Here is a 10,542-nt window from a genome sequence, read left to right on the forward strand (position 1 = left end):
TGTGACACACCTGCACACTCACTCCCATGCCACACGTCCACGGGCTCACAGCATCCGACACCCAGTGGTGCACCCGTGCACGTCAGACACGTCCACACCCGCGTACCCTCAGTAACACGCACACACTCACCTCTACCCGTGCACACACTCAAGTTTACCTGGGTCACTCTGCAGAGTTGCCAGGTTTGTCTACAAAAAATAAATAATTAAAGAGTCCCTGGCATTTTTTTTTTCCCTCTGACCTTTCCAATGTCCAGGATGTTAGAGCTGGACAGGACTTCAGAAAGAATGGAGTCACTGACTCACTTCCGGGGGGGGCAGAGCGTGGCCCGGTAGAGAAGGGAAGCCTGCCGGGAGTGGGGCCCAAAGCCCTGCAGCGGGCCGCTCTGTCCTCGCCAACTGGCTCACCTCGGGCAATTCTCTCAGTGCCACAGAACCCCTGCGCCCCAGACTACCCAGCACCTGTCCACAGGACTGTTAGGAGAAGATGAGACAGTGTTTGTCCAAGTGCTCTGTGAACGCAAAAGCACCCTACACAAGTGTGGAAATGGCACAGAAGGGTCCCCGGGGTCACCGCGAAGCAACAGCAATGGTAAAACCAGAACCCAGAGCTTTGGACGCTCTGCCTGGGCTCTCCGTTACTCGTGGCTTTTCAGGAGAGGGGGCGGCAGCCCAGACCAGAGGGTCCAGGAGGCATGGGATAGACAGGCTCCAGCGGGTGCAGGGCTGCTTGCTCAGTCTGCTCCCAAGCGGAGATCTGGGTCTCAGCAGAGATCAGGGTTTTGGGGTGAAAAGAAGGAACTAGGTAGATCTGGCCACTGATCACTGCCTGGCCCCATGCTCCCAGGGCTCATGCCCTGGAGAGAATTCGCTGGAAAGCAGGCTGGCAGGGGGTGATATTCAGCTAGGATAGAGGGCAGAGGCCACCACGTCATGGATGCTGTCCCCAAGGAGGAGACCTATGTATGTACAGCACCTACAGCCAACAACATGCAGAAGCACAGGACCATCTGTCCGTCAGTTTTTCTGGCCACCTGTCCACACTTAGAGGTGCAGAGGAGTGGGCAGATGTTATGGTTGGCCGCGGAGGGGTTGGTCCTGCTTCATCTGATGGTCTTCTCAGGCCAAGAAAAGAAATGTGCACATGTTGGAACCAGCTCCTCCCCCACAAGGGCCAATGACACTCATCTCTTCCCAAGTCCATGTTCAGTGACCTCACCTGGATAGCCTGAACCCCACGACGGTGGGAGCATTTACACCATGGAAATTGGCGAATGCTGCAAGTCGGGACTTTTCTTCCCCAAGAGCCAACCGCTAAATACTCAACCAGCACACAACCGCACGTTCCCTGCTCCCACGGGAAACCTTAGGCCTTGAGAGTGCCTTAAGCCCCGGTACGTTCAGCACCTGACCTCCCCACGCCAGCCAATGCCTCAGCACCTTCTCCCACCTGGGAGCCTGTTTCCTCAACCTCAAAATTAGGGGAATAGTCATGGCACCTGGAGCAGGGCTGCTGGACCTCCAGTGTGCACGCGGATCACTGGAGGATCCTGTTTAGATGCAAATCCCGATTAAGTGTCCAGGGCAGGGCCCGGGAGCCTGCGGTTCTGACCAGTTGCGGGAGTTGCTGCCGCCGGTCCGTGGCCCACACTTTGAGGACAGGGGCTTACTTATTAACACTGAACCGCACCAGGCACAGGTGTTTAGGCTGCCTTGAATCCTGACCTCTGTGTGACCCCCCCTCCTCGGCCAACCCTCCGAATGACTCATCATCCCTATTTGAACGCTCCTCCCAGACCTCGAACTCAGGGGTTCTGAAAGTTAGAACAAATGGTCAACTGAAAAGATTCACCACCTCATCCCGGACACTTCCCTCCAGCCTCATTCTCCCTGGCCACCATCTCTCTCCTGCCCAAGGCCAGCTGGTCACAACGACATTCCCCGGGAGCATCCTCTGTTCCTTCTGGTTCTGCCACTCGAGCCAGCGCAGCACCTCTCCGGCCCCCATTTGTGGGTCCCCACCATCTCTAGCCTGAAGCCCCAAGGCTGCTACATGCCAGAACTCGACCCAGCCGTGGCCAGGCCCTGCTCCGCAGGAGTCCTCTGCCATACGTCAGCCTGCCCAAATCCCAGCTCAGCGCTGCAGGTCACTGTCCCCAGGAGGGGCCGACAACATCCTGGCTGAGAATGTACTTGAGTGTCCTCAACCCCTCTCTACTCCTTCAAGGGCAGCAGGGCAGCTACTCCCCCCCCACCCAGGACCTGGCCTGCCCTCCCTTCTCTGAACACCCTCCTCGGGCACTTACTCCTGCACCACCCGAAGGGCTCTATTTCACTCCCCCACTAGACCAGGGGCTGTGTCTCCCCCATCAGACTAGGAGCTCTCCCCAGGGCAGCAGCTGTGACTCCACCATCAGACTGGAGACATCCCCCAGGACAGGGTCCATCTCCCACATGATATGAGGGAGAACTCCTGTCGGAGGCTGCGTCTCCCTGGCAGCCATAGGTCTCCTCCACCAACCTGGCGCAGGTAATACCATGCTTCCTGTTCCTGCTCCAGCTCCGTGTGAGGGACTTGGGCCTCCACCAGGGAAGCTTGGCTGAACCCCCTCCCATCTAGGCATCCTGGATCCTACCTTTTCCCAACTGAAGCTCTCCTGGGCCCAGCAGGACAGAGGAGAAAGAGACCACTGCAATCACTCGGGGCGGGGGGCTGCTTCCTGCCCAGGGCACGGGCAGCCTGGAGTCCTGTCTCCTTTGCCACCCCTCATAGGCCCCCACCACCTGTTTCCAGCGCTGCCCCCTGATCCAGCACGCCAAAGGAGTCCAGGACTCCCATCAGACAAAGCCATTTGTTAATTAATTGCACTAATTAGCAGGGATGAGGCTGGACATCTGGACCCTCTCACGGGTGCGTTCAGACCCTCAGCACACTCAGGCTGAGGACAGTCGCCCGGCAGGGACACCATCTCCAGCGTGCCGGAGCTGGCCCCCCTCCACGGGCAGAGAGCACCCCACAGCACTCCAAAGGGAGAAGAAAAGCCAGATCAGCTTGGCATCAGGGAGCTCTAAATGGCATCCCCACCGAAGACCAGCTCCCCCCTACCCTCACCTAGTCTCCTCCGGAGCAAGGAAGCGAGGGTGGAGGTGCTTTGCCCAGAGCTGGAAGGAACCCTTTTGTACCCTGACTCATCTGCCTGTTGACCCATTTACTGCTTGGCCCCCTTCATCCTCAACACCCAGGGACATGCACTGCACTGTCATCTCTATTTGAATGTTCCTCTAGGATCTCAAACGCAATGGTTCTAAAACAAAAGCAAAACCATAAAGATTCACCACACCTCCCACCCATTCATTTAATCACCCATTCAACAAATATTTATCAAGCACAGACTACGAGTCGGGCACCATGCCAGGCCCGAGCACATGCTATAACCAAAATGTGGCGTATACACACAATGGAGTATTATTCGGCCATAAGGAGTGAGACTCTGATACCCCATACGACATACACGGACCTTTAAAGCATTATGTTATGTGAAATCAGCCAGCCACAGAAGGACAAATATTGCATGGCTCTACTTACAGGAGGTACCCAGATGAGGCAAATTCAGAGACAGAATGTAGAATAGGGGATACCAGGAGCTGGGGAAGGAGGAGAGGGGACGTTACTGGTTAATGGGTATGGAGTTTATGTTGGAGAGAAAAAGTACAGAACAGAGAAGGGAATGAAGAGAAGACTCGGTGACGAGTGCTGAGCAATGTAAAGAATTGCCGAGGCATCATAGTGTTCACCTGACTCTAATACAAGAGGGTACGTTAACTATACTGGGCTTTCAAAAAAGAAAAAGTATAGGATATAGACAGTGGTGATGGTTACAGGACGCTGCAGATGTATCTCATGCGACTGAATCACAAACTTACAAATGATTAAAGTGATAAATATTATGTATATTTTACTACAGAAAAAATAACCAAAAAAAAAAAAAAACAGTCCCAGCCCTCATGGAGCTTAGACTCCAATGGAAGGAGACAGACACACCACAAAATAAGTAAAACATATGAAAAATGGTAACAAAGGGCTAAGTAAAGATATTAAGTCAGAGGAGAGGGCTACAGTATTAAATAATGGCCCTCATGCTCAAACCCTGCTATGGCTCCCAACTTCCCTCAGAGTCAAAGTCCTTGCAGTGACCCACCAGGACCACTTTATCTGCTCCCTTGCCCTCCCCTCTCCGACCTCACATCCCACCATGTTCCCCCTCTCTCATTCCACTGGCTTCACTGGCCTCCCTGCCTCTCCTTAAATCCTTCCAAATTGGCCTCGGGGCTTTGGCACAGCTGTGCCTTCTGCCCAGAAGTCTCTTCCCCCAGGATTCTGTATGGCTCACTGTGATCAGGTCCTTGCTTAGATGTTACCCCCTCCGTGAAGTCCTCCTTGACTACCCTGTTTTAAATTGAACCCATTTCCACAATACCATCTGTTCCCCCTTTCCTCATTCTTTTTTTCTGTAGCACTTGTCACCACCTGATGCTGCTTCCTGTCTTTCTCCCTCCGCTGGGATGTAAGTTCCGTGAGGGCAGTCATTTTTGTCTGTTCACTTCTTATCCCCAGTGTTTAGAATAGTTCCTTGTACCTAGTCAGTCCTCTGTCAAACGAATAAATGAATCTACCAGGAACCAGGAATGAGGATGAAGCTCCCAGGGAAAGGGCAAGTAGAGGGAGAAAAAGGAAAAACAAAACCCTGACATTCATCTTAGCCTTTCTGTGAGCCGCACACCGCCCACTTCGGAGACTGATGCTCAGAAAGGTGAAGTAACTTGCCCAGGGTCACACAGCTTGAAAAAAGGGGAAAAGTAACTATGTCTGCTCCCAAACCTGTCGGATTCACCCTGTGCTGGATGACTTTTGTCGTCCTCACTTCAGTTCCCTCCTCCCTTCTCCACATAAGCCAACAAGCACACTCCTCCCTCCCCCTACCCATTCCCACTGGGAATTCTGTGATGAAAAACCCTGGCCCAGGGGTCTGGGTTCTATTACCAAGAACTCATGTGACCTTGAGCAAGTTCCTGCCCCCTCTCCACCCGCTCTGTACACACTTACTTCCTCATTGCTAAGTGCAGGGGCTGCACTGGAAGATCTCCTATTATCCCTCTGGGCCTGCTCTAAGCCCCAGGCACACGCCCCTTCAAGGCTCCCACGACAGTCAGTGCGCACGTCTGCGGCTCATGGGGGCGGGGCTTGCTGAGCTCTGGGGGGTGGAGCCCTGAGAAGAGATGGGGGCTGGGCTTGCCGGACTCCCTCTGGCAACAGAGATCAAGGTCAGTGAAGCTTCGAGGGAATGAAGTGAATACACCTGAAAACCACAAGCCTCAGCCGGGGGTTTTTGCCTGGAGACTGTGGGCCGGTCACTTGCTTCTTCTGATTGGACCGACCTTCTTTGGCCACACCCATTTTTCCAATTTTTGGTTTCCGCAGCTCCAGACTAAACTCACGTGGCTTTATCCCCCAATCTGTCTCTTTCAGGTTCTGGTTCAGTCTCCTCGACTGACACTGACGAATGGGGCTGTTGCAAACACCTGCCCAGAGCCTGGCAATAGGAAACACTCAATAAATGTTAGCTAGTGTTGGTGATGGGGGGAGGGTGGTGGGGTGAAGCTGAGCAGAGGGTTTCCACCTTCTGCCCCTATTTCCAGACCTTGCAGGCTCAGCAGAAAGGACAGAAATTGGGGCTCAAGGGTGAAAAGCAGCTGAGTCTAAAAAGTAAGGTCACGAGAGGAAGGGGAAGGCTGGAGAAGGGAACAGAGTTTTGTGGGGCAGCTTTTATATGCTGAGGCGGCTCCTTTTGCACTCTGGGCCCGGGATGCCTACCTTCTGCTGAATGTCCATGCTCCTCCTTCACAGCTCCACACCGGATTTGCCATGATTTCTTTTCCCGTCTGTCTTTCCTGATGTGGAACTTCTTGCAGGAAGAGTGAGACCTTATCTCTGTTTGTGTCCCAGTGCCTTGCGCACACGAGGTTGGGGTCACTTCATCCCCATTTTCTAGATCAGGAAATGACGCAGGAAAGTAAGAACCTTGCCCGGGTCATGCAGCTGCTGAGTGCTGTTGCTGGGATTAGGCCAGGTGATTCCACACGGAGGTGTGGGGCGGGGGTGGGAGGCAGGGGGAGCTTCTAAGAATAGAGTCAGGGGAGGGAAGGTCCTCCCTGCGCATTGGGGATGTGTGACCTTACAGCCCCTTCTTGATAAGGATTGCTGCCACCCTTACTGAGCACTTGCTGTATACCCTGTACTGCGCTAAGAGCTTCGCATACATTAATCTTGTTTCACCCTCCCAGCTCTTCTGGGAGGTAGGTCCTATTACTAGCCCCCATTTTGTAGGTGAGATCACCGAGGCTCAGGAAGACAAAGTGATCTGCCCATGATCACGTGGCTGGAAGAAGCAGAGTCAGGATTATAACTCAGCTCTTCCTGACTCCAAAGCCCATGCCTTGAGCTGCTACCCTGTTTTGCAGCCTTTAGGATAGGCACCAGTCACCCCGCCTCTCCTGGAATGCCCCAGTTCCCACAGTCTCATATTCTGAGACTCATCAATTGATTATTGACGGATGCATTTGTGGCCTGGCTCTAGGGCCTTTCAGTCAGGCCCTGGGCAAGGACAGGAATGGGGGGTGGAGGTAGGGGTCCTCCAACCCCAGGAAACGCCGTCAGGCTACCCTCACCCTAGCATGGCTGTTTCTGGCATTCACCACTGCCAACTCAACCCACCTTCCCTCCGCCTCTGGATTTAAAGGCACAGTGACAATTAATCACCCAATGACATGGAGGGCAGGCTGCAGAGGAGTTAATTAATTAGGGAAATTTCTCCCAGCCCTTTGAAGGTGAAATGTGTGGGGAGGGGACAGGGCCAGGGACAGTTATTATTCAAGCTGAACAAGCTGACTCTGAGAGAAGTCTTCAAGAACAACTTCAGGGAAGCTTTGGAAGATGGAGACCTGACCAGGGTAGATCTGAGCATGCCCAAGACCGCCTCCTTAGCCCAGCTCTAGGCCTCCAGCCCCAGAGGATGGGGCCCCTCCTTAGCTGATGGGCTGGGGCCATCCCTAGAGGCAGGAGGGCCTCTTGGAACCAAGGAGAATAAGAAGGGCAAAGCTCAGGGCGTCTAGCTGGCTCAGTCTGTAGAGTATGTGACTCTTGATCTCAGAGTCGTGAGTTCAAGCCCCACCTTGGGCGTGGAGCCTACTTACAATTAAAAAAGGGGGGGGCGCCTGGGTGGCTCAGTCGCTGGGCATCTGCCTTCGGCTCGGGTCATGATCTCGGGGTCCTGGGATCAAGTCCCGCATCGGGCTCCCTGCTCAGCAGGAAGCCTGCTTCTCCCTCTGCCACTCGCCCTGCTTGTGTTCCTGCTCTCGCTGTCTCTCTCTGTCAAATAAATAAATAAAATCTTTAAAAAAACGGAAGGGCAAAGCTGTTCCCTGTACCGCCCCACCAAATAAAAGCAGCCGATGAGATTGCATAGGCCAAAGCCCCCCAAGAATGATTTGGGTGTTGTTTGTACAGCTTGGGTGCTCCAAACACACAGATAAATGGGAGGGCAGTCTATCAGACCAGCCCAAGCTCAGGGAGGGAAATCAGGGAGGGGGGTCTGGTCACAGGAGTGGGGAGAGGGGAGGATCTTCAGCCTCCTTCCTCCTCCACCACCTTGGCCTTGAAGGGTTGAACCTCTTGAGTTGGTGGGTCCCCCATGCTATCTCCACCAGGCTAGCTGACTGCTCCTAGAGGCAGGGAGGGGCTGGCCCTAGGGAGCCCATTCTCACCTGTACATGGAGTGGGCAGTTGACTTGGTCAAGAGATTTAGGGCACTAGGAAGCTCCTTCCCCAAAATCGCACACCAGATATCATCCCTTGCACCATCAAGACTTGAAAATAAGAGAGACATTGGGGGGACAGAGGATGCTTAAGACCTGGTGCCTACCTCGAAGGAACCCACAGACCCTCTTATACCACTGACAGACAAGGTGGCGGTCTGAGCCAAAACACGGTAGCTGCGAAGCCCCATGGGAGTACAAAGGAAGCCATGATTTATAACGATTGGGAGATGAAGAAAGACTCAAGGAGGGGCTGTCATCAGGGGTGAACAGCTGGAAAGAAAGCTGAAATTTCAACAGGCTAAGGGAGCAGCCTGAACAAAGGAATGGAGGTGGCAACTTGCACCGCGCTTGTGGGGAAGGGTGGGTTGTTGAGCAGGGTGGCCACGATCTAGTGCAGATGCACAGGGGCATGGGGAGGGCTGGGAATGAGGCCAGAGAATCAAGGTGGGCCCAGCAGTGGAGGGCCTTACCTGCCAGCCTTGGATATGATTCAAACGTGGTCGGAAGTCATGGGGGGTTTAAGGCAGGGCCTGCCACGGCGAGAGCTTGGGCTTTGCAAGGAGCACTCTGGCAGATGGGAGACAACAGCTTCATTGGTTGGGGAGGGCTGAGGCCAGATGGGAAACCTGTGGGGAGGCAGGTTTCATGGTCCAGGAGAGAGGTGATGATGGCTTCAGCTGGGAGATAGAGCAAAGGGGGAGGGAGCTATGGTTTATTGATCACCTACTATGTGCTGGCCACTGCACTGGGCACTTTTCATTCATCCTCTCCCTTCGTCGTGGAATTTTTATCATGCCCAGGCTTTGGGGGCAACTAGGGAACTAATGAAGTGAGGGTGAACAGGTTCTGCTCACCTGAGCAGGTGTCTTTCCTCCACCTCTCCTCTGCCCTCTCCCTTGAAATCTCCTTTGCATGCTGCAGAGAGTCAGGAGCCTGGGAACACTGTCTGTGCCCAACTCGGGGACCCCCATGGAGAAATTCCGAAAAACAATGCCACACAGCCCACACCACCCCCCACCTATTCCCCCATCCCTGCCCCTCCAATCATTTGTACGACAGGAAGAGAACCTAATCCCGAATCTGAAAAACTATGTGATGGAGGATTTACAGTATTAGAAGGCAAACAGTGGCAGGTGTAATTAGGAGAAAAATTTGTCATGCTCTCGACTTGGGGAAGAGAAGGGAAGGTCTGGCATCACAATCTCCCCGGTGTTTACCCAGCGTGCGCACACACGCGGGGGAACGGGCGCTGGCCACGGGCAGATTAATATTTGATGCAAGGAAGAGAAACGCATGCTGTTCATGTTTATTTAGGATATTGTGAAATACAGTGAAATTTGCAATTTTATTGGATTTGGGGGGACGGTGTTTTGGAGAAGTCTTAAGCTGCATGGTAGGACACGCACAACTCTCTGGGGCATAGAGGCACCAGCTTTGGTGGTGAGCCCCCTGTGCCCCCCTTCCCAAATCCAAACTTGTAGTTCCATTTCCCTCCTGAAATCAGAGAGGATTGTCCCCAGAGGTATGGGTGGAATAAGACAGAAATCTCAGCTGGGCCTCTTAATTTGGAGTTTAGTGGCATGTGGCTGGCACAGAGAGAGGCTATCTCTGGGGGGTTCTTGTCAATTACAGGAGGGCTGGAAGCCATGGTCGGGCAGCTTTAGACACTGGTGACCGTGACGAGCTTGCAGGGTCAGGGTGGGAGGGGGACGCGGGGAGGGGTGGGGAGAAAGGGTTGAGTGAGATCAAGGGCTGATCTCTTTGTATTTGAGAAAGTCGTTGACAGAGAGAGCCCTAAAGGGCACGAGTCTGACCTGGCTCCTCTAGTCAAGGACTCAGCTCTTTCGCGTCCTTTCTCCACATTGTCACCTGGGCTCCCGCATCTCCACTGTTGGGGGCGGGGGGACTCACAGTGCATTCCATCGCCGGACGCTGCCTGATGGGAAACTCTGTCTTACACATAGTTTCCAAGCTTCATGGGGAGAGAAGCATTATATCATAGAGTATGCCCTCATTTATGTTAAAATAAAGGGGATGAGAGAGAGAGAGAGATGATAGATGACAGATGATAGATTGATACGCTTGCCTATACATTATATTTCTGGAAGAAAACATGAAAATTGGTAACAGTGATTATTTCTGGAGAGGAAAACTGATAGCTTTCAATGAACCTGGGGAGCAGGGCAGGGGGAGAGACCTCCTTTTCACTATACACCTTTGACCAATTTGAATTTTTCATCATGTGCATGTAGTACTTTTTCCACAATAAAAATACTATTTACTTTTTAAAAAGAAAGTGTTTTCTACTCAAAGAGCAGGCCAAGATAAAGAGGAAATAGTATGGTATGAAAAAGAAATAGGATGAGATGTAGGGGAGTAGATAAGATAAAGGACTACAGGGAAACTACAAATGCAACTGGAGAATTCACACCCTCACACACTCACTCACACTCACTCACACACGTCACATTGATCATTATTTGAACCGAAGTGTGTCTCTCTTTGGAGCTTCTACCCACTTTCCCACTGTGATGGTTCTACCAACTGGGTCACTCAGAAGTCCCTTCCTCTGCCCCCAGCAACCCCATCAGGTCTTTGAGGACTGAACAAAACACCACTAGAACTGTGCCTGGCACCTATAAATATCCGAGCTGGGTTACATCGGGT

The sequence above is a fragment of the Callorhinus ursinus genome, unplaced genomic scaffold (assembly GCF_003265705.2).
Source record: "Callorhinus ursinus isolate GAN/ISIS: 27379988/994484 unplaced genomic scaffold, GSC_fseal_2.0 scaffold34, whole genome shotgun sequence".
In the NCBI taxonomy this organism is placed as follows: domain Eukaryota; kingdom Metazoa; phylum Chordata; class Mammalia; order Carnivora; family Otariidae; genus Callorhinus; species Callorhinus ursinus.